We start from the raw sequence: 24,980 nt of genomic DNA, 5'->3' as shown, positions 1-24,980 counted from the left end.
TTAAGGAATAGTACCGTTGTACAAAACCATTACTTCATTAAGGAATAGTACCGTTGTACAAAACCATTATTTCATTAAGGAATAGTACCGTTGTACAAAAGCATTACCTCATTAAGGAATAGTACCGTTGTACAAAAGCATTACCTCATTAAGGAATAGTACCGTTGTACAAAACCATTACTTCATTAAGGAATAGTACCGTTGTACAAAACCATTATTTCATTAAGGAATAGTACCGTTGTACAAAACCATTACTTCATTAAGGAAGAGTACCGTTGTGCAAAAGCATTACCTCATTAAGGAATAGTACCGTTGTACAAAACCATTACCTCATTAAGGAATAGTACCGTTGTACAAAACCATTACTTCATTAAGGAATAGTACCGTTGTACAAAAGCATTACCTCATTAAGGAATAGTACCGTTGTACAAAACCATTACTTCATTAAGGAATAGTACCGTTGTACAAAACCATTACTTCATTAAGGAATAGTACCGTTGTACAAAACCATTACTTCATTAAGGAATAGTACCATTGTGCAAAAGCATTACCTCATTAAGGAATAGTACCGTTGTACAAAACCATTACCTCATTAAGGAATAGCACCGTTGTACAAAACCATTACCTCATTAAGGAATAGTACCCTTGTACAAAACCATTACCTCATTAAGGAATAGCACTGTTGTACAAAAGCATTACTTCATTAAGGAATAGTACCGTTGTACAAAACCATTACTTCATTAAGGAATAGTACCGTTGTACAAAACCATTACCTCATTAAGGAATAGTACCATTGTACAAAAGCATTACTTCATTAAGGAATAGTACAGTTGTACAAAAGCATTACTTCATTAAGGAATGGTACCGTTGTACAAAAGCATTACCTCATTAAGGAATAGTACCGTTGTACAAAACCATTACTTCATTAAGGAATAGTACCGTTGTACAAAAGCATTACCTCATTAAGGAATAGTACCGTTGTACAAAACCATTACTTCATTAAGGAATAGTACCGTTGTACAAAACCATTATTTCATTAAGGAATAGTACCATTGTACAAAAGCATTACCTCATTAAGGAATAGTACCGTTGTACAAAACCATTACTTCATTAAGGAATAGTACCGTTGTACAAAACCATTATTTCATTAAGGAATAGTACCGTTGTACAAAACCATTACTTCATTAAGGAAGAGTACCGTTGTGCAAAAGCATTACCTCATTAAGGAATAGTACCGTTGTACAAAACCATTACCTCATTAAGGAATAGTACCGTTGTACAAAACCATTACTTCATTAAGGAATAGTACCGTTGTACAAAACCATTACCTCATTAAGGAATAGCACCGTTGTACAAAACCATTATTTCATTAAGGAATAGTACCGTTGTACAAAAGCATTACCTCATTAAGTAATAGTGCTGTTGTACAAAAGCATTACCTCATTAAGGAATAGTACCGTTGTACAAAACCATTACTTCATTAAGGAATAGTACCGTTGTACAACACCATTACTTCATTAAGGAATAGTACCGTTGTACAAAACCATTACTTCATTAAGGAATAGTACCGTTGTGCAAAAGCATTACCTCATTAAGGAATAGTACCGTTGTACAAAACCATTACCTCATTAAGGAATAGTACCGTTGTACAAAACCATTACCTCATTAAGGAATAGTACCGTTGTACAAAACCATTACCTCATTAAGGAATAGCACCGTTGTACAAAAGCATTACTTCATTAAGGAATAGTACCGTTGTACAAAACCATTACTTCATTAAGGAATAGTACCATTGTAGAAAACCTTTACCTCATTAAGGAATAGTACCATTTTACAAAACTACTACTTCATTAAGGAATAGTACCATTGTACAAAACCATTACCTCATTAAGGAATAGTACCGTTGTACAAAAGCATTACTTCATTAAGGAATAGTACCGTTGTACAAAAAGCATTACCTCATTAAGGAATAGTACCGTTGTACAAAAGCATTACCTCATTAAGGAATAGTACCGTTGTACAAAAGCATTACCTCATTAAGGAATAGTACTGTTGTACAAAAGCATTACCTCATTAAGGAATAGTACCGTTGTACAAAAGCATTACCTCATTAAGGAATAGTACCGTTGTACAAAACCATTACTTCATTAAGGAATAGTACCGTTGTACAAAACCATTACTTCATTAAGGAATAGTACCGTTGTACAAAACCATTACTTCATTAAGGAATAGTACCGTTGTACAAAAGCATTACCTCATTAAGGAATAGTACCATTGTACAAAACCATTACCTCATTAAGGAATAGTACCGTTGTACAAAAGCATTACCTCATTAAGGAATAGTACCGTTGTACAAAACCATTACTTCATTAAGGAATAGTACCGTTGTACAAAAGCATTACCTCATTAAGGAATAGTACCGTTGTACAAAACCATTACCTCATTAAGGAATAGTACCATTGTACAAAAGCATTACCTCATTAAGGAATAGTACCGTTGTACAAAAGCATTACCTCATTAAGGAATAGTACCATTGTACAAAACCATTACTTCATTAAGGAATAGTACCGTTGTACAAAACCATTACCTCATTAAGGAATAGTACCGTTGTACAAAATCATTACTTCATTAAGGAATAGTACCGTTGTACAAAAGCATTACTTCATTAAGGAATAGTACCGTTGTACAAAACCATTACCTCATTAAGGAATAGTACCGTTGTACAAAACCATTACTTCATTAAGGAATAGTACTGTTGTACAAAACCATTACTTCATTAAGGAATAGTACCGTTGTACAAAAAGCATTACCTCATTAAGGAATAGTACCGTTGTACAAAAGCATTACCTCATTAAGGAATAGTACCATTGTACAAAAGCATTACCTCATTAAGGAATAGTACCGTTGTACAAAAGCATTACCTCATTAAGGAATAGTACCGTTGTACAAAAGCATTACCTCATTAAGGAATAGTACCGTTATACAAAAGCATTACCTCATTAAGGAATAGTACCGTTGTACAAAACCATTACTTCATTAAGGAATAGTACCGTTGTACAAAACCATTACTTCATTAAGGAATAGTACCGTTGTACAAAACCATTACTTCATTAAGGAATAATACTGTTGTACAAAAGCATTACCTCATTAAGGAATAGTACCGTTGTACAAAAGCATTACCTCATTAAGGAATAGTACCGTTGTACAAAACCATTACCTCATTAAGGAATAGTACCGTTGTACAAAACCATTACTTCATTAAGGAATAGTACCGTTGTACAAAAGCATTACCTCATTAAGGAATAGTACCGTTGTACAAAAGCATTACCTCATTAAGGAATAGTACCGTTGTACAAAAGCATTACCTCATTAAGGAATAGTACCGTTGTACAAAACCATTACCTAATTAAGGAATAGTACCGTTGTACAAAAGCATTATCTCATTAAGGAATAGTACCGTTGTACAAAACCATTACTTCATTAAGGAATAGTACCGTTGTACAAAACCATTACCTCATGAAGGAATAGTACCGTTGTACAAAAGCATTACTTCATTAAGGATTAGTACCGTTGTACAAAACCATTACCTCATTAAGGAATAGTACCGTTGTACAAAACCATTACTTCATTAAGGAATAGTACTGTTGTACAAAACCATTACTTCATTAAGGAATAGTACCGTTGTACAAAACCATTACCTCATTAAGGAATAGTACTGTTGTACAAAAGCATTACTTCATTAAGGAATAGTACCGTTGTACAAAAGCATTACTTCATTAAGGAATAGTACCATTGTACAAAACCATTACCTCCTTAAGGAATAGTACCGTTGTACAAAAGCATTACCTCATTAAGGAATAGTACCGTTGTACAAAACCATTACTTCATTAAGGAATAGTACCGTTGTACAAAAGCATTACCTCATTAAGGAATAGTACCGTTGTACAAAAGCATTACCTCATTAAGGAATAGTACCGTTGTACAAAAGCATTACCTCATTAAGGAATGGTACCATTGTACAAATCCATTACTTCATTAAGGAATAGTACCATTGTACAAAAGCATTATCTCATTAAGGAATAGTACCGTTGTACAAAACCATTACGTCATTAAGGAATAGTACCGTTGTACAAAAGCATTACTTCATTAAGGAATAGTACCGTTGTACAAAAACATTACCTCATTAAGGAATAGTACCGTTGTACAAAAGCATTACCTCATTAAGGAATAGTACCGTTGTACAAAAGTATTACCTCATTAAGGAATAGTACCGTTGTACAAAAGCATTACCTCATTAAGGAATAGTACCGTTGTACAAAAGCATTACTTCATTAAGGTATAGTACCGTTGTACCAAAGCATTACCTCATTAAGGAATAGTACTGTTGTACAGAAGCATTACCTCATTAAGGAATAGTACCGTTGTACAAAAGCATTACCTCATTAAGGAATAGTACCGTTGTACAAAAGCATTACCTCATTATGTTTGTTAGAATTATCCTGGCCTAAACCAAGCTGAATACTACTGCTGTATGCCTACTCAACAGAATTTGAACTTTACAATATTTGGAACATTTAGCTACAAACAAAGATATGATGAAGCTCATCTATCAGGTGTGCAAAAGTGCTTCAACTGTCAGGGCTAATTAACCACTACTGCTTTGCTAAGAAAGGTCTAACACTGGATAAAAAAAATAAAGCCCTATAAAAGCGGGCTCTACTATTGTCTCATTCCTAATTAGTCAATGTTTTTGAGTTTTGTTACTTTTTGTATTTTTAATAACATTAAGATTCATAAAATGGACTCTGTCCAACTTTTGATGATTTGAAGATTGTTATTGCTTGTGGATTAAGAGAAAAAACAGAATTCTTTTTGAATTCACTATAAAACCATGTATAAAGTTAGATGTAGACCAATGTAAAGCAAAGGAGCTGGGAACACAGATGAGGTGAGGAGAAAAACATTAAATCAGAACGATTCTGAAAACCTTATACAAATTAGCAGTAAGAAAGTACAGCCAATCTGGCATCTTCAATTTCAGCCAGCTAAAAGGCTAATTCTGAACTACATATGCAAATTAAAAGAAAGGAAGCACAGCCAATAAGGAAACTTTGATTATAGCTAATTAAAAGGCTAATAGGAAATTCAATAACAAAAACTGCTCTTCCCACACCCATTTGCTGAATTTATATAAAAGATCAATGCCTTAGCCAGTATTACTATAAGTTTTCCCAGATGTGATGAAGTCTATAACATGAAAGTACTAATCCAAAATGAATACTGACTCAAGGTGACTTATTTTGAAGATTTGAGGGACTTAATATGAAAACTTTGGAATTTCCAAATAGAAGCTAAGGTTCACTCTCCTTCCTGAACCATGACCTGCTCTTGAGCTTTAGTATCTGAAATATAGAACCCCTCATTGGCCATACTTACATAAATATTTATAATCGCTATTCTAGATAGTTCAGCCTACCTTATTTTTGTTGCACATTTTTGCTCCTCTGTCGTGTTGCTGTTACTCTATTTTTCACCTTCTTTATTTATCCTCTTACTCCAGTCTCTTGTCTTTCATTTGTTTATATTATGGATATAGTATAGAGTAATTTAACAGACTCAAGATTTAACTTCCCGTATACACATTGCTCTTATTCATTTCTTTGGTCTCTGTCTTTGTATTTGATGGAGCTTTTGGTTTTCATCCATTTTTTTCTCTGGTTTTCCTTTCTCCCGTTCTTTCATTCACTGCATTACAAAGTTCCAAATCTTGGCCTCCTGTCCTTTTTTCCATTCCCCCTTTTAGGAGGCTGATTTTGGCATAACATTTGTGATTAGCTTCTCTTTAATGCTTTGTATCCTTTTTTACTGTCTCATTTTCTCTCCTTTTGCCACCCTTTCCGGTATCTCTTATTCTGCGTCTCCCTTACAGATTTGCCTTTTTCACTTTCTTCCTTTCTTATATTAGCATACCAATTGATGCTCCAACACTCCTGTGTCCTTTTGCATCGCTTCATTCCTTCAATTTTCCATCCATAAGCTCCTACCCAGTAGCTACTTTATGTTTCTTGTTTGTTTTACTGTTTCCGTCCTTGTTTGTACTCCCTATATCCAAAGATAATTCCCCCCTTACTTGGCCCATTCTCTTTTAATTTGTGTTTCACCTTTCTTTCTTCACCTATGTTCTCCTGAACGCTTTGTGTTTAAAGATTTTTTCTATTATTATTTCTCTCTCTCACTTTCTCTGTTTTAATCTCTCTCTTAACTGCTTTCATCTTCTTATACACAGAAACTTTTATCCACTTCACTCTGCCTTTACTTGTTTCTCTCAAAACTTGACCAATGAAATAGCACAGATGAATGTGTCTGAAGGTTAATGGGCAGTAGTTTGAACTGTATGAGGTGAAACACTATGATTTGAGGGTGAATTCTGCTATTGTGTAGCAGTAGCAACATGTTTATTTGAGTAGGTTTCCTATAGACACTGTTAGTTAGAGTGCCTTTCTCCGGATCATTACTTATGGTGAGGTCCAGAAAGTTAACTGCTTTTTTGCTATAGTTACATGTGAATTTTATCAAGATAGTGCTGTCACTGATGGGCATGCATTCAATCTCTCAGAAGAAATCCAAAGTGTCTAATATAAAGGATTTTTTTCTTTCTGTGATGATGTTGCTGCAGTCATCTGCAAATAGTGGTCAGAGAAGGCTCTAAGCTCAATAGAGACATGGCTGAAGACTTGGAAGTTGACTTGAGAGAAAACACAATAGCTCAGGGAATTACTCAGGGCTCTAACACCTCAAGAAGAAGAGGTGGAAATGAAGAAGACTGGCAACTTCTTAAATCAGCATGTGTGGCAACTACAGAACAGATATGCGGCCAAGCCACATATGAAAATAAGAAAAACTATTGATGGAATGCAGAAGTCCAGGAAGTCATAGGTTAGAACTAGGCTAACTGCCCTTGTGAGCCATTTCAAGCCTAGCCATTTACCCCATGTGAGAATCAAACCCTGCACCTTGCGTCTGTAAGGTAAACACCTTAACCATTATGCCATCCTCCCGCACGGAATACAAGAAAAAGTGGGAGATAGAAAAGACAGACCAGGCTAGTAAGAAATACTGGTTAGCTAACAAAGAGGTGAAGAAAGGAGTTGTAATAGCAAAGAACAAGGCATCAGAGGCACTTTATCAACTTCTGGAAAGTGAGTCAGTAGATGGCACAATTAAACTATATTTGGTTGCAAGGCAAAGACAGAAAGATAGTCAGACACCCTTCATAATGGATGCCAGCAATATCCTGCTCACTAGTCTAGAGGACATCAAAAGCAGATGGATGGAGTACTTCCAACAGCTTCTGAATGAAGAAAAGCACAGAGAAGCTGTACTGCCCCAGACACAGCCTACAATGAGAGAGGAGGAGGAGTCCACCATAAAAGAAGAAAGAACAGCAATAAGGAAAATGAAGCCAGGGAAAGCAGCAGTCACAAATGAGGTCACAGCAGATATGATAAAAATGCTGGGTGAGATAGCGGAGAAATGGCTACTGGGGGTACTCATAGCAGTGTGGAGAGAAAGGCATATCCTCAAAGACTGAAGAATAAGCATTCTAGTGCCAGTGTTCAAGAACAAACAGGGTATCCACAGCTGTGGGCAGTACAGAGATATCAAGCTCCTATCACACTGCATGACAGTTCTGGTGAGGTTGATCGATAAATGAATACACAGAGTAGTATAAAGTAAGATGGGAGATGAGCAGTTGGATTCAGATCAGGATGAAGCACAACTGACCTGATGTTTACAGTGAAACAGATAGTTGAAAAAGAACTAGAGATGAGGAAAGAGTCCAACTGGGCATTCCTAGACTTAGAAAAGGCGTATGACAAGGTCCCAAGAAAGTTGATTTGGGCAGTCCTGTGGTGGTTGGAAGTCCCAGAAACATTAGTAGAATTAGTGCAAGCTATGTACAAGGACCCAATCACTCAACTATAAACAGTGTTCAGTCATACAAAGAGGTTCCTAGTGAGAGTGGGTGTGCATCAGGGTTCAGCTCTGAGATCACTGCTTATCATACTGGTGATGGACTACATTAGCAAAGAGGTTGGGACAACTCAAGAAAGCTGCTGTATGTAGATGATGTAGCATAAGGATAGGACATTAGAATACAAAACTGAAGGCACATGGAGTGAAACAGAGTACAGATAAGACTGTTGTAATGGCATCAAATTGGGGAAATCAGAAGAAGCTGAGAATTGAGACAGATGAGAAAATAGTGGGACAGGTTAACAAATTCAGGTATCTAGGAGTGGTGGTTGAGGAGAAGGAAAATCTGAATGAGGAGGTCAAAGCTAGAATCAGAGGGGCTGCATCCAATTGGCACAGAGTGTCAGCTGTAGTGTATAACAAAAGAATGCCAAAGAAGCTGAAATGTAAAATGTACAAAACTGGTGCGACCAGTACTACTGTATGATACAGAAATGAGCAGTAAAGGCAGAGCAGTTGAGGAAGCTGGATGTGATGGAGATGAAGTATCTGAGATGGGTGGCAGGATGCACACTGTGGGACTGACGAAGAAATGAGGATGGAAGAGAAAAAGCCATTGTAGCTCAAATTGCAGAAAATGTCAAAGAGGACAGATTACAGTGATTCAGACACATTTGCAGAAGAGCAGAAGACAATCTTGTGGAGAAGATTTGGGACAGACAGGAAGAAGAAAAGAGGAAACAAGGGTGTCCAACAAAGAGGTGGGAGAGAATCAGCCGACAGTCAGGCATGAGTATCAAAGAAGGCAGGAGAGTGACAGAATCGAGAGAGAGATGCCAAGCGTTGATGCCAGTGTAGAAAATGGGAGAAGGGGGTAATGATGATAATGACTATGACCTACGTTTTGATTGTTTTTGGATATTACATAGTTAATATGTTGGTCAGACTTTGGCATGTTGTCAATAATTAATCCTAGAAGCTAGGTTTATTATATAGTCTGAAGAGTAGAGTTATTCTCACAGATATGGTGATTTTCTGTATGATTTTGGAGTTGATTTATGGAGCAATGAGCATTTATTATTAGCTTATATTCTGTCAATCAGTTTTCTATTTTATTCAAGGAAAGATGAGTTTGTTCTGGAGTTTGGATGCTGTCTCTGCAGAGCAAATTAGAGTGGAGTTATTGGCATACTGAATAATGGTGCCATGACTAAGTATTTTATAATGCTACTTGTAAAGGAAAGGAGTAGTAGGAAGCCAAGGATGGATCTTTGGGGAACATTAACAATACTGGTAAAGCATGCAGAGAAGGCGCCTCTCCATACAGTAACAGTACTGGTAAAGTATGCAGAGAATGCGCCTTTCCATACAGTAACAGTACTGGTAAAGCATGCAGAGAAGGTGCCTTTCCATGCAGTAATAGTACTGGTAAAGCATGTAGAGAAGGTGCCTTTCCATACAGTAATAGTACTGGTAAAGAATGCAGAGAAGGCACCTTTCCATACAGTAACAGTACTGGTAAAGAATGCAGAGAAGGTGCCTTTACATACAGTAATAGTACTGGTAAAGTATGCAGAGAAGGTGTCTTTCCATACAGTAACAGTACTGGTAAAGCATGCAGAGAAGGTGCCTTCCCATACAGTAACAATACCTGTAAAGCATGCAGAGAAGACACCTTTCTGTACACTAACAGAACTGGTAAAGAATGCAGAGAAGGTGCCTTTCCATACAGTAATAGTACTGGTAAAGCATGCAGAGAAGGTGCCTTTCCATACAGTAACAGTACTGGTAAAGCATGCAGAGAAGGCAGCTTTCCATACAGTAACATTACTGGTAAAGCATGCAGAGAAGACACCTTTCCATACAATAACAGTACTGGTAAAACATGCAGAAAAGGCACCTTTCCATACAGTAACAGTACTGGTAAAGCATGCAGAGAAGGTGCCTTTCCATACAGTAATAGTACTGGTAAAGAATGCAGAGAAACTGTCTTTCCATACAGTAACAGTACTGGTAAAGCATGCAGAGAAGGTGCCTTTCCATTCAGTGACAGTACTGGTAAAGAATGCAGAGAAGGCACCTTTCCATACAGTAACAGTACTGGTAAATAATGCAGAGAAGGTGCCTTTCCATACAGTAATAGTACTGGTAAAGCATGCAGAGAAGGTGCCTTTCCATACAGTAACAGTACTGGTAAAGCATGCAGAGAAGGCACCTTTCCGTACAGTAACAGAACTGGTAAAGAATGCAGAGAAGGTGCCTTTCCATACAGTAATAGTACTGGTAAAGCATGCAGAGAAGGTGCCTTTCCATACAGTAACAGTACTGGTAAAGCATGCAGAGAAGGCAGCTTTCCATACAGTAACATTACTGGTAAAGCATGCAGAGAAGGCACCTTTCCATACAGTAACAGTACTGGTAAAGCATGCAGAGAAGGCACCTTTCCATAGAGTAACAGTTCTGGTAAAGAATGCAGAGAAGGCACCTTTCCATACAGTAACAGTACTGGTAAAGCATGCAGAAAAGGCACCTTTCCATACAGTAACAGTACTGGTAAAGCATGCAGAGAAGGTGCCCTTCCATACAGTAATAGTACTGGTAAAGAATGCAGAGAAACTGTCTTTCCATACAGTAACAGTACTGGTAAAGAATGCAGAGAAAGTGTTTTTCCATAAGTAACAGTACTGGTAAAGCATGCAGAGAAGGTGCCTTTCCATACAGTGACAGTGCTGTTAAAGAATGCAGAGAAGGTGCCTTTCCATACAGTGACAGTGCTGGTAAAGAATGCAGAGAATGTGCCTTTCCATACAGTGACAGTACTGGTAAAGAATGCAGAGAAGGTGCCTTTCCATACAGTGACAGTACTGGTAAAGAATGCAGAGAAGGTGCCTTTCCATTCAGTAACAGTACGGTTAAAGACTGCAGAGAAGGTGCCTTTCCATTCAGCTGATTGATAGCTTCCATATAAACCAACTTAGGAGCAACATAGAAATTGGTCAGACAAACTTTTATTTAACACCTCATTTGATACAATGTTGAATTGTTTAGAATGGTCTAAAAAGATAGAAGCAGTTTGGGTATTTTGCTGTAACTTAGTGTACATTGTATGTAAGAAAGATAAGAGTGCTGAGTCTGTGAAATTTCTAGGCTGAAAGTTATATTGAGTTGGAAATAATAGTTTATTTTTGTTAAGACATCCTAGTATTTGTTTATGCATATTTCAAGAATTTTAGAGACATGGGTTAGAACAATGTTTTGAAGTTTTGAGATACTACCTTTTCCCCACCTTTGTGAAATGAGGTATTTTAGGATTGTTTCCATGATGCTGCATTATAATGTACTTTTATTTAGCTGTTTATTAGTATGGCAATTGGACAGACAGTGTTTTTCCTGCATGTTGTATACACTCAAAATGGATATAGTTAAGGACTATAGAATATGGTTTTAGTTTTTGCAGGATTTTTCTAATGGTGTCAGTTGATATTGGATGGAAGGTAAAATCATTGCAATGAATTTGATTTTTTTTTCTTTTTTGGGCAGGGCTATTTAGCTGTATATGCTGCCAGACATGTGATTTTAGGGAGGAAGCAGAGGAGCAGTGGTTTTATAGGATTTATTGGATTCATATGACTTTCAAGTTAATTGAGTCTTTTGACCATGTATGCCTTACTAGTACCCACCCTCATGTCATATCCCCTTTCTCCAGAATAGCTTGGTCAGTCAATCTCAGGGTAAACTTGTGGGTACCCATCCAATCGACCAGGTATCATTTGATGGATGATAGTGTATTGTACTGCCTAAACTGCAGGGACAGAGGTTCCTGGAGTGGGACAAGCACTGCATGATGAATCTGTCTCTCCACTGTGTTTTATTTATTTGCTGATGAAGGTGTAGGCCCTTGGTTTTGGTATTTATGGAACTATTATATCATGCTTGCAGGGATACAGGAGATTCAGGACAACTGGGTATGTAATGGCATAGAAGACAATGTACAGATTTCCTCTCAAGAGTCTATAGGATACTGAATAAAGGGGCATTGCTTTAGCCTCTCTTGGTAACACAGGGTCTTTAAGCCTGTAATCTTCTTAGTTATCAACCTCTGTGGTGTGGTCTTTTTAGTTGTTTGAAGTGTCTAGTGAGGCACATCCCAAAAATGTCATTGTACTCAATAACTGGCATAATCAGCCAGGAACACAAGCAAAAGATGATCTCTTTATATCTGGATGATATTCTGTTGGCAGCTAGTTGTAGTTCGCTTCAGGATTCATTCCATTTGGCCAATTCAGTCTTCAAGCTTCCACTCCATGATCACCTCCACCAATCCTGTCAACTTTTCACTGTTGGACATAGTCACTACCCTCACTGACATTACTCCTGGTGGGTACCAGTGCAATAACCCATATGGGAGAGTGTGTCTATATCATAACATCGATACTGACAATGTCGAATGCTCACATGAGTGAAAAATCACATCCTCGAAGTTTATTCATTTTGTTTGCGGTACAGTGAAGATCAGGATTTTTGCCTTTTCTTCACTGTAGTGAGATCTTGGAGTAGGAATATATATTTAGCAGTGGCGTGGGGGGCACAGCACCCCAAAATACCATTGTTGTGTATGTGAATATTCGCTCATGTGAGCGTTCAACGTTGTTGGTTTCCATGTTATGATATAGACACAGGGAGAGCTACTTGAAGCAGTCAGTGGAGGTAGCTCAGGGGTTGTGACAGCAAGCCTGCCAGGTTGTGATCCAAAAGTGTTGGGTGCCTGTTCTGCTTGTGGTGACATTGCCACAGTCACCTGTGGAGGGATGGCAGTGAAAGCTCCTGTGGCTGGTGTAGCTCCCTGTGCTGGTGGTTGTGTTACAGCAGAAGTCATAGCCCAAATATCATTAAAGAAAGAAAAAAGAGATATAGAGTGGAGAAAAAGAAACAATAGAAAATAATTTCATAAATGCCATGTAATTGAAATATATCTCAGCCCATCCATATTCCCATATAAGTATTTACATTTGTCACATCCACATGTGAATGTGAAGTCATACATGTGTACAACAAAACACTTGTGAATACCAGGTATTGGAAGATGACACCACCAGTAAAATCAATTGCAACCAACAGTCCAGCGGCAATTCCCATAAAAAAAAACAATCCCTTGGTACGATACAAGCACAAATGCAAAGAGGCCATTAAAATATTCAAGTTTAATGCAATACTTAAAACAACTGCTAAAACATTCAGGTTAAGTGCTTTCGTCCTAACACATTGGACATCTTATAAACCATGAATGAAAAAGTTACATATAACACTTAAATCTTGAATGAAGAGTGACACACCTACTAAGTTAACTAATCAAAACTCATACTATATATAAAACCCCCGTTTATAGACTTAAAGTGAAAGACTGTACTTCAATTCATTCAAAAAATTGTAAAACATAAATCATCACATTTTGTAAATGTTTGATAAATATTTAAGAACAATTACTGCAAAAAAACTGAAGAATAGCTCCATCATTTAACTTCCATGGCTGGCTTTTTCATCTCACTCACAACAGATATTGTTTTGTTGAGCCTGGGAGGGTTTGATGCATCAAATCTAAATTGTCAACACACTTCCCAATTCAAAAGCTTGTCTTCCCAATCTCTATTGTAGGGAAACACTTGGATTTGTTCTAAAACTGTAAACAAAAATTTATTAAAGTTTTTACATTCTTTACAGTATCTCTCCAAAGTGCTCTTGCTATCATTACACTGAATACTGTATTGATGCTGGTATATGTGCTTATTAAGGGCATTTGTTGGCTTTCCCACATAAAATGTGGGACAGGTGGAACAGGTGGCTAAATATACCACTTGCTCTGTGCAACAATTAAATGTGTAATTGTAATTTACAGCAGGCAATTTATCAAACATATTACCTTTTCTATCCAAATCAAAACAAAAAGTCAAACCAAAAATATATAATTCAACTGTGAAAGATACCATCACAGTAGGAAAAACTGTCTATTTAGCGCTTTCATCCGCCAAATGGCTGGACTTCCTCGGAATACAAACCAGACACTGAACAAGCATATAAATACCTGCCCAATTAAGGTCAATAGCACCAAGTAATGAATTCATTGAATAACTGATGCTTGAATGCATAAAGGCAAAATTAAAGTAAAATGCCTAATGTTTGTAAGACAAATACAAAAATGAAAACATACACAATATATGACCTATACATATCAAATATTTCTTGTAAACCATAAAAAATATATATAAAGGTATATATATATATATATATATATATATATATATATATATATATATATATATATATATATATAAATTAAATATATAAATCTCCTAAGTACATATAAAAAACAACATGAGCAGAACACATAAAATACAAATGTATAAAAATTTTAAATGGCAAACATAGATTTAAGCTTGAGGAGACTAGCAATGGAAATGACATCACTGAGACCTGGAGAACGTGCAGCTTTACACCTAAGCTGCCATCTAAGCTCCAGGAATTCAAGAAAAATATCACGAGGCCCACCTCTAGGGTCAACATCAACATTATCTAAAACAGAAAATTTAAATGAATGCAAAGGAAAACCCTTAATATGTCTACAAAGGGCATTTCTCTCATCTTTTTTACTAATGTCATAATAATGCTGATAAATCCTGTACCTAAACTGTCTGATGGTTTTGCCAGTGTAAAAACAAGTACACTGTTGGCACAAAGCAACATAAACAATGCCCTTACTATCACAATTGAATCTCTTCTTGTACTTGATTTTACCATAACCACGTACAAAGCATTCAGTACCCTCAAGAATAAATTTACACTCAGAACAGTGACCGCATTTATTTGCTCTACCTGTATATGAAATGGACATGATTCTTTCAATCATAGTTTTAAAACAGGTATGTTTTTGATAAACCACCAACGGTCTTTCACCAAGTTTGTTAAAAATATTCGCATCACATCTGAAAATCTCCCAAAATTTATTAATGATGCACTTGATTTCTCTGTATTGTAAATTAAATGGCAAAATCAAGGCCTTACCATGACACAGGTTGGTCAATACCAAACCAGAATCAACAGGATTAACAACTTGAACTAGGGACTTGCCAAGAAGGGGGTATAAAACCCAGATGATCTGTTCCCTGTGACTTCGGTAAAGATTTCTGTTAAAAAATCCTCAGGATAACCCCTCCTCAAAAACATATCAAATAACTTACTGCCTTCCTATAGAAATAAACTTTGTTGACTAACCATCCTGGCCAATCTGACACATTGGCTTTTAACAATGGCCTTCTTTTGATGGATAAGATGCCAACTCTGGAAATGCAGGTAAGAATTTGAAAAGGTCGGTTTCCTATATAATGTGGAATCAAAATGACCTAATTCCCTGTTCTTGGAAAGAGTGACATCCATAAAATTGACCTGTGTGGCATCAACTGACATTGTAAACCTTAAAAAATCAGTAGAAGAATTGATGAATTCAAAAAAAGCTTCAAGTCTTTCCTTAGTGTTGACCCAAAAAATAATGATGTCATCAATAAAGCGTTTATATAAACACCAACTGTCTTTAAACTCAGAAGTAAAAATAAAATTAGTCTCCCAAAAGGCCATAACTATGTTGGGAAATACAGGTGCACAAGCAGCACCCATGGCAACACCCTGGATTTGCTTGAATAAATGGCCCTCAAAACTAATGAAATTATTTTGCAAAACTAAATCCATGAGACTACTGATAACTAAACTTTTGTCATGTCCAAGAATAGGCACTAAATAGTGAAAAAAAACAGTCAATGCCAGTATCATGTGGGATGCTGGAATATAAATTTTTGACATCAATGCATACAAAAAGAATATCTTCTCTATATAAACTGTCATTGACATTAGATAAAAAAATCCCATGAATCTTTTAACAAAGCAGGGTAATTATTAAACACACTCTTGGTCTCCTGATCAAGATATTTAGCAATAAAGAATGCCTTGGACCCTTTGGCATTAACTATTTGCCTCAGTGGGGGATCCTCAAGGCATTTGTGAACCTTGGGAAGACCAAAAATGGTAGGTGTTCTGGGAAATTGGACCTTAAAATAGTCCATTTCACTAAGTGAGAGGGAAAGGGAGATCGGGTTGGCGGCAGACATATTGGAATTGAACACAGATCCTGTGGTTAAAATTATTTTTAACACTACAGGGGATTTTAAAGTGTTTAATTATAGCCATGTTGATGTCACTGAGGAGTGGGCCAATTTATTTGAAAAAGGTTTGACATTTGTTCCTGCACAGAAAGCCAAATTGGACCAGGTTTTGGTTCAATTCAAGCTGTTTTTGAGGAAACTCAATTTTAACATTCTTTTTGATAACGGCTTGTATAACACAGATTTACATAGGAACAAAAAGCCCAGTACATTTAACCCACCTCTACATCCTTTAATACTTGTTTTTGAAAAACTTTGTGAAGATGAAATCAGGTGAATTGTTAGTATTGCTTCTTGTTGCCCTATTAACTTAAGCATAGATGAACATCTTTTATTACAGCACATTCATAGTGAGGCATCTATTTGTATCAGTTTGGGAGGGTGGCCTAATGGTTAAGGTGTTTGCCTTGCAAACACAAGGTGCAGGGTTTGAGTCTCACAAGGGATAACTGGATAGGCTTACAATGGCTCACAAGGGCACTTAGCTTAGTGCTAACCTAAGTTCCACACTCTGGAACAGAATCCCAGTCCATGTTAGGCAGAGCCCCTCACTAACTCTCTTCAAGAGAAGTCTTGACGAGTGGATGGGAGATCGTAGGTTTACCCCGGGGGTCATCTCTGTGTCACTACTAGACAGAGGCACAGTAAACTAAACCCTAAATGGGCATAGTATTCTCATCCTAAGGGGTGGTGAAAGCCACACACACTCTGGCTAAGCTTATAAATGCCCTAGGGCAGATAGCCTAGTACGAACCTATGAACCTATGTATCATGCAGCCAGATAAAGGTGGGGGACTGGTGGTCATGAGTATGAATGATTACATTAATAAAATGTTTTCTATTTTATTTTTGGATGTGTATGAAGAAATATCTTTAAATGAGTTAAATGGGGCTCTTCATAGAATTGATTTGGCCCTTGAGGATCTTTTTTTAAACAATCAAGTCTCACTTAGTGAAATGGACTATTTTAAGGTCCAATCTCCCAGAACACCTACCATTTTTGGTCTTCCCAAGGTTCACAAATGCCTTGAGGATCCCCCACTGAGGCAAATAGCTGATGCCAAAGGGTCCAATGCATTCTTTATTGCTAAATATATCGATTAAGAGACCAAGAGTGTGTTTAATAATTATCCTGCTTTGTTAAAGGATTCGTGGGATTTTTTTATCTAATGTCAATGACAGTTTATATAGGGAATATATTCTTTTTGTATGCATTGATGTCAAAGATTTATATTCCAGCATCCCACATGATACTGGCATTGACTGTTTTTTTCAATATTTAGTGCCTATTCTTGGACATGACAAAAGTTTGGTTATCAGTAGTCTCATGGATTTAGTTTTGCAAAATAATTTCATTAGTTTTGAGGGCCGTTTATTCAAGCAAATCCAGGGTGTTGCCATGGGTGCTGCTTGTGCACTTGTATTTTGCAACATAGTTATGGCCTTTTGGGAAACTAATTTTATGTTTCCTTCTGAGTTTAAAGACAGTTGGTGTTTATATAAACACTTTATTGATAACATCATTATTTTTGGGTCAACACTAAGGAAAGACTTGAAGCTTTTTTTGAATTCATCAATTCTTCTACCAATTTGTTAAGGTTTACAATGTCAGTTAATGAAACACAGGTCAATTTTTTAGATGTCACTCTTTCCAAGAACAGGGAATCAGGTAATTTTGATTCCACATTATATAGGAAACCAACCTTTTCAAATTCTTCCCTGCATTTTCAGAGTTGGCATCCTATCCATCAAAAGAAGGCCATTGTTAAAGGCCAATGTGTCAGATGGTTATGGTAAAATCAAGTACAAGAAGAGATTCAATTGTGATAGTAAGGGCATTGTTTATGTTGCTTTGTGCCAACAGTGTACTTGTTTTTACATTGGCAAAACCATCAGACAGTTTAGGTACAGGATTTATGAGCATTATTATGACATTAGTAAAAAAGATGAGAGAAATGCCCTTTGTAGACATATTAAGGGTTTTCCTTTGCATTCATTTAAATTTTCTGTTTTAGATAATGTTGATGTTGACCCTAGAGGTGGTCCTCGTGATATTTTTCTTGAATTCCTGGAGCTTAGATGGCAGCTTAGGTGTAAAGCTGCACGTTCTCCAGGTCTCAGTGATGTCATTTCCATTGCTAGTCTCCTCAAGCTTAAATCTATGTTTGCCATTTAAAATGTTTATACATTTGTATTTTATGTGTTCTGCTCATGTTGTTTTTTATATGTACTTAGAAGATTTATATATTTAATTTATATATATATATATATATATATATATATATATATATATATATATATATATATACACACACATATACCTTTATATATTTTTTATGGTTTACAAGAAATATTTGATATGTATAGGTCATATATCGTGTATGTTTTCATTTTTGTATTTGTCTTACAAACATTATGCATTTTACTTTAATTTTGTCTTTATGCATTCAAGCATCAATTATTCAATGAATTCATTACTTGGTACTATTGACCTTAATTGGACAGGTATTTATATGCTTGTTCAGTGTCTGGTTTGTATTGTGAGGAAGTCCAGCCATTTGGCAGAGGAAAGCGCTAAATAAACTGTTTTTCCTACTGTGTTGGTGTCTTTCACAGTTATCTTTTCTATCCACATTTATACAAGAACACTGGGGACAATGACCACATTTCCTAGTGGCTGGTATCCCATTGAAAGTTTTCCTTGTTTTTTCCAGTAAACATTTCGTGTTGGACCTGTTTTTGTGCATGCATTTTGGGGGCAAAGAAAATAAATGTATATTACTATCACACTGTAGTAATGACCGATTTTTTCATATAATTTCTTCTATAACCTTAACATCTACCGTGTAGCACAAAACTACATTATTGGAGGTATTGAAACTACTATCTCCAACTAAAACAATGAGTGAGAAGGTCACACAGAAAAAACAATCAGTAAAAACTAAATGAAAATTCCAGCCAAGCTGGAACTTCCAATGAGTGACCTCTCAAACCTCTTGAATCAGAAGCACATGAGATATATGCAAATGACCCTTATGAACACCAGGTGTTTCAGCTAATTGGCAATTCTGAATGCCCATGACTTATTTCATCGTTTTAATGGACAATTTCAGGCCAATAAAGCCAAACCCCACTAGCTGTGGATATGCATATTTCGGCCTTGTTATGACCTCATCACCACAGCACAAGCAGAGTATTTGACTAAGCTTAAGAAACACAGGGCTGTTATACCCAGCTAATGTCCATTATCATTAGGATGACTGAAAAATATCCCAAATAACAACTAAACCAATGAGTGAGAAGGTCATTTGCATATATCCCATTTCCCTCTGATTCAAGAGATTTGAGAGGTCACTCATTGGAAGTTCCAGGTTGGCTGGAGTTTTCATTTAGAAACTACTATCTCCCTGACCGTTGGTGTGTTTAATCAAACCATATTTGATGATGGGTGCAAACCTGCCATGCCTTTCAGCCTAGATATCCTCATGTCCAATAACTGTAAAGGGTAACCACGATCATAAAACATTTGCTTAATCAAGTTGAATTCATCTATGCAGTCTTCATCCTCAGAAGTTAAATGTGAAGCATGTATTAACTGACTTTTAACCATCTCCTTTTTCTGATGAAAGGGGTGGCACCTACTAATGTGTAAAAAGGTGCTGCAATGAGTGGGTTTCCTGTGCATATGTATCATCAAATTTGCACTCGTGCCCTTCCTTAATTCAACATCTAAATAAGCAATTGAACACTTGTTTGTCTGGTGGATAAATTTCAAAAAACTTGAACTGGACCGAGTGTGACTCATAAAGTTCTCAAAAATTTCCATTGTACTCTCCCAGATAAACAAAAGGTCATCAAGAAACCTGAAATAAGCCACACAATGTTTGAAAAATGGAGACTGAAACAAATAATGTAGTTCCCATCTCAGCATAAAGGTATTAACAAACAGTGGGGCACATGCTGTGTCCATTGCTACACCCTTGTTTTGCTTGTAAAACTCACAATCAAATGTTAAAAAATTGTTGCTCAATATTATGTCCATGAATTCACACACCAAGGCTTTAACCAATACACTCAACTGTCCATGTTCCACAGCAATTTCTCCAAACCAACATAACTGGGTCCTCTCCTGTTTGGTATCTACTTCTCTGAAGTGCAGGCTAACACAGAAAGTCTTTGGCTAACAAAGTTTGCAGATGACTGCAAATTAGGAGCCATAATTGAAACTTCTAACGATGTGGACAAACTACAAAAGGGCCTCACTGAGACAGATACCTGGTGTCAAAGTCATGGCCCGAAGCTCAATGCCAAAAAGTGTATTGTCATCCCCTTTGGTAAAGACTCTGTACCCATGAACTACCACATAGCTGGTAGTCAACTTAATGCCGAAAATGTGATGAGACATTGGGACACAGGTGGATAGTAGTCTCTCCTTTGATAATCACATTGCCACAGTGGTCAGGAAATCCTTCTACATGGCTCTTCTCATCACAAAAGGATTCTCATCCAGAAAAAAAGAGGTCATTGTTCCCTTCTACTCATCACTCATTAGACCCATTATAGAGTACAATGCCCCTTTTGGTATGTACCTCACAAGACATCTACAACAACTGGAAAGACCACAGAAATACCTCACAAAGAGGATTACTGGCCTCAAACAGATGCCCTACGCAGACCGTCTCAAAAAACTACAGCTTTACTCCATCGCATATCGCCTACTCAGGGGCGATCTCTGCCTAACATACAAAGCTATGTCAAACCCAGAGCTGTTGGACATGCTCCACTTAAAGAAATCCCAATCCCTCCGAGCTACACGCTCTAGGGACCTAAACCTTGTCACCACAATAAACAGAACATGCTGGAGGGATAAATTCCTGTCCCAAAGACTTCCCATACTCTGGAACAGACTACCTATCTATGTCAAACAGAGCTCCTCATTAGCACTCTTTAAGAAAAATATTGATGATTGGATGGGAAATGGGAAATTCACCCCAGGGATCACTTCTGTGGCTCTGCTCGACAGGGGCACAGGAAAATAATTTTCTTAGGTGGCGAAAGCCGGGGAACATTTTTTGGCTAGGCTTATATAGGCCCTAGGGCCAATAGCCTAGTACCTGCCTATGAACCTATGAATCAATATCCTGAGGAATAGCAATAATCAAACTTTTCACATCACATATAATAAACAAATAATGTTCTTTTACTGAAACATTCCTCAACCTGTCCAGCAGGTCCCAAGAGTATTTTAATATGTGTGGAAATGGGATAAACAAGTGTTTTAGCTTGCTATAAATAAACTTTGCTAGTAGCTCCATTACAAAAGAGCTAGCATCCTCAATTGGATGAAGGGGAGGTTATTGGCATTTGTGTGGATTTTTGGGATGCCAAAATTTTAGGAATTACTGAAAAGTCTACACAAAGAAAATCATACAAGCTATGTGGAATGGTATCAAACAATAACAATTCATCCAATACTACTTTAATGATTCAATATGCAATGTTGATCTTGTTCAAAGACACTACAGAGTAAACATCCTCTTCGTGCAACAACTTCAACATTCGCCATGCATAATCAACATTGTCCATGATTACAAGACCCCCCCCCCCTTGTCCGGTTTTATGCAGCTGATATCATGATTATGCATGAACTCATCAAGGTGCCATTTCTTCTGTGGTGACAAATTGTAAAACTTTTTAGTTTTACTCTCCAACAAGGCCTGAATATCCCTCTCATATAGCTTTTTAAAGCAACTTAACACAGGGTATAGGGGGTGATTCATAGTACTGTTTCTTCTTAACCTGTCCCCTGTGTAAGTGTTATTACCTTCACTAAACAATGTCTAAAAATGTAACTTTCTCATGAACACTCTTAAATCAAGCATGGACTCAGCCACTCTTGCCCTTGAGGCAGGGATACAATTAAAACCTTTCAAAAACAAGGCATGGTGCTGTGATTCAATAATTAAATCCATAAAGTTATGTATTTTAAAACCATAATAAGTGGTAGTGTTTACCATATCTGTTGTTGATATAACCAGCTCAGGAATTGTATGACTGTCTGCTATCATTGTATTCTCTGCTTGGGATAACTTTTCCTGTTGCATCTCTCCTTCCTGGTACTCCTCTGTAGGTGTGCATTCACATGTTGATTTTTGTCCTTTTTTTCCGAGGCTCTCCGATCTCCTCAAATTGTTCTGTATTTGTGATACATTTTGGAGAACTGTTTGATATCTTTTAAGGTGTATAATGTTCTTTACAAGTACTTCTTACAAGTTTACATTTTGAAATCTTTTATTTGCAATGGCTGCTCTCTTGTTGTTGCGTCTTTCGGCTTTTCCCGGTTAGGGTTCACCACAGCGGAACTCCGGTCCGCTAATGATTGATAGTAGATTTTTACGTGCCTAGTTGCTAGCTCTGATGCACAACATTCAACGAAGGTATGCCCATTCACGCATGTCTCCACACAGAAGACGCTCTAGCTGAGAATTGAACAGGAAGTCTTACTGTGAGGCAACAACGCTACCGCAGCACCACCACCGTAATGGCTGCTCTCTAATTTTGCTAAACGCTGTTTTTGTAATGGACATTTCAACATTTATTATAGTTATCCATTATTTCTGTTTCATGGGTTTCTGGCAACATTCTGAGGATGTTCAGACATGTTTGACTTGTAACAGCTTATTTGTGTTATTGTTACATTAAGAAACTGTGCTCTACGTATATTGTTCTGTAAGCCTAACAGCTGCATATTTCACTATTCTATGTACATGACATCACTTTGTTCAATTCTCTAGTCATACATTTTATAATTTTTTTTGGGGGGAGGCATATAGGGATTTTACAGGTTCTGCAGTGATATAATTCAGAAGTGTTTTTTACATTTTAAACTGTGATGCTTATATAAAGTGTAGTTTATCCCAAGTATTAGATCAGACTGTATCCCCACACCCCCCTAACTAAATATACCAACTCTGAGATCACACTACAGCAGAGGTAAGGGGCAAAGTTCAACAGGGTGGCCAAGTGGTTCCTTACCTGGAGTGGGAAGTCAGTGTTCCAGGATGTCAGTGTTCTGCAGTTGTTGGCCTTTCCGTCTCAGCTAATTGAAAGTCGGGTAAGTGAACTTTTGGTCTACTGAAGTAAACCTATATATATATATATATATATATATATATATATATATATATATATAGAGAGAGAGAGAGAGAGAGAGTAAAGGTTATTTGCATTTACATCTGTTGTTTTATTCAGGTGTATGTTGCACATTGTAATCATCTTTGTTTTTCTTCTGTGTTTCTGCTTTCTTGGTGTATTCACAGGTGAGGTTGGTACTAGCACCATGAACCTTCCTTACACCTGATGTTGGAGGATTGGTAGCCTCTGGGGAGGATGGCAGTAATGAACAGGCACAGTCTGAGATTTGCAGAGGGTATGTCTGAAAGGATGGTGTGACTCTCACTTCCCCTCCCCACAGTCTGGACCCAGTCATTATACCTATGCATACCCATGACATAGAGTTATCTTAGAGTGGACAGGCTGATGGGGACATGGTTGATCAGGGTAGTTTGGCTGCCCTAGCTGCAGAGCTGGCAGAATCTCCCCCTAGCCTTTGCAAGTGTGGAATACAACTCAGGAGTGTTGGCAGAAGTGCTGAGAGCAGGCATGCTTACCACCCTCATGTTGGTGTGCCAGTATCTGCCACCCAACGCTGCTGCAGGGCCATCATGGAGACACAGGCAAGTTGCACCAGGACTTGCATTCTGATATATGAGACTTCATGAACTGTGTCTGTATGTGTGTGTGTGTGTGTGTGTGTGTGTGTGTGTGTGTGTGTGTGTGTGTGTGTGTGTGTGTGTGTGTGTGTGTTTGTGTGTGTGTGTGTCCTTAGTCAGGATGACTGACACACTGGATGAGGTAGTATCTGCTATGGAATATCTGCTGGGAGAGGAGTAGCATCCATGAGGCCAAACAGCCAGTACATTATCAGATGTTAGCTGATATGGCCTTGGCTGCACCAGCTCCTGCTCCTGTGGTGGTACTACTTTCACTGCTCCATCCGTGGTGAATGTGTCCACATCCAAATATGGTTAGCTATGTGGTTATGGTCGTGGACATAATTGTAATGACAGCTCATCCAGCAGCCATCATTCACATTCAGGTAGGACCCTCACTTCTAGCCAGGGTCATGGAACTAGCCATACAACTTCTGGCAGAGGTAGTTTATGTAGTCAGGGTGTGACGTTCCCCCTCTGGGCCAATAATCAAGGAGCCTGAATCCTCACTTAGAACAAAAATAGATACACAGTATTTCCAGATGCAACTGTCTGCATGAAGCACAATTTCCGTTAAGACCACACAGGGAACAAACTCAGTCTAGGGTCTGGGTTTCTCTGTCTCCCTCGTGGTCCCCAATAACACTCCTCACTGGCACAATTATCGAGTTGAGACCTCAGCCGAGTGTCCAAGCCAAGTCCTCCAGCACTCTGTCTGTGAAACCAGTCTTTCGTGTCCCTGCTCCAAGCAACTGACACATACAGTCTTTGAGATTTGATTTTCACACACACACACACACACACACACACACACACACACACACACACACACACACACACACACACACGGGAAAGGCTGGCACAGATTTACTAGCTATGCCCCCTTCTGCCCAGACTATAAGGTAGTTACTGCCACCTGACACTGCAAGGCCAGCTACTCTAAGGATCTTATAAGGGTACCAAATTATGCTGATTGAAATTAATATTAATGCCAAATGGTAGTGTTTGACCAATGCAGTAAGCC

The sequence above is a fragment of the Protopterus annectens genome, chromosome 2.part0, assembly GCF_019279795.1.
Source record: "Protopterus annectens isolate FY-2018-M chromosome 2.part0, PAN1.0, whole genome shotgun sequence".
Lineage (NCBI taxonomy): Eukaryota > Metazoa > Chordata > Ceratodontiformes > Protopteridae > Protopterus > Protopterus annectens.
The sequence above is the reverse complement of the archived record's forward strand: the minus strand, read 5'-3'. Positions refer to the sequence as shown.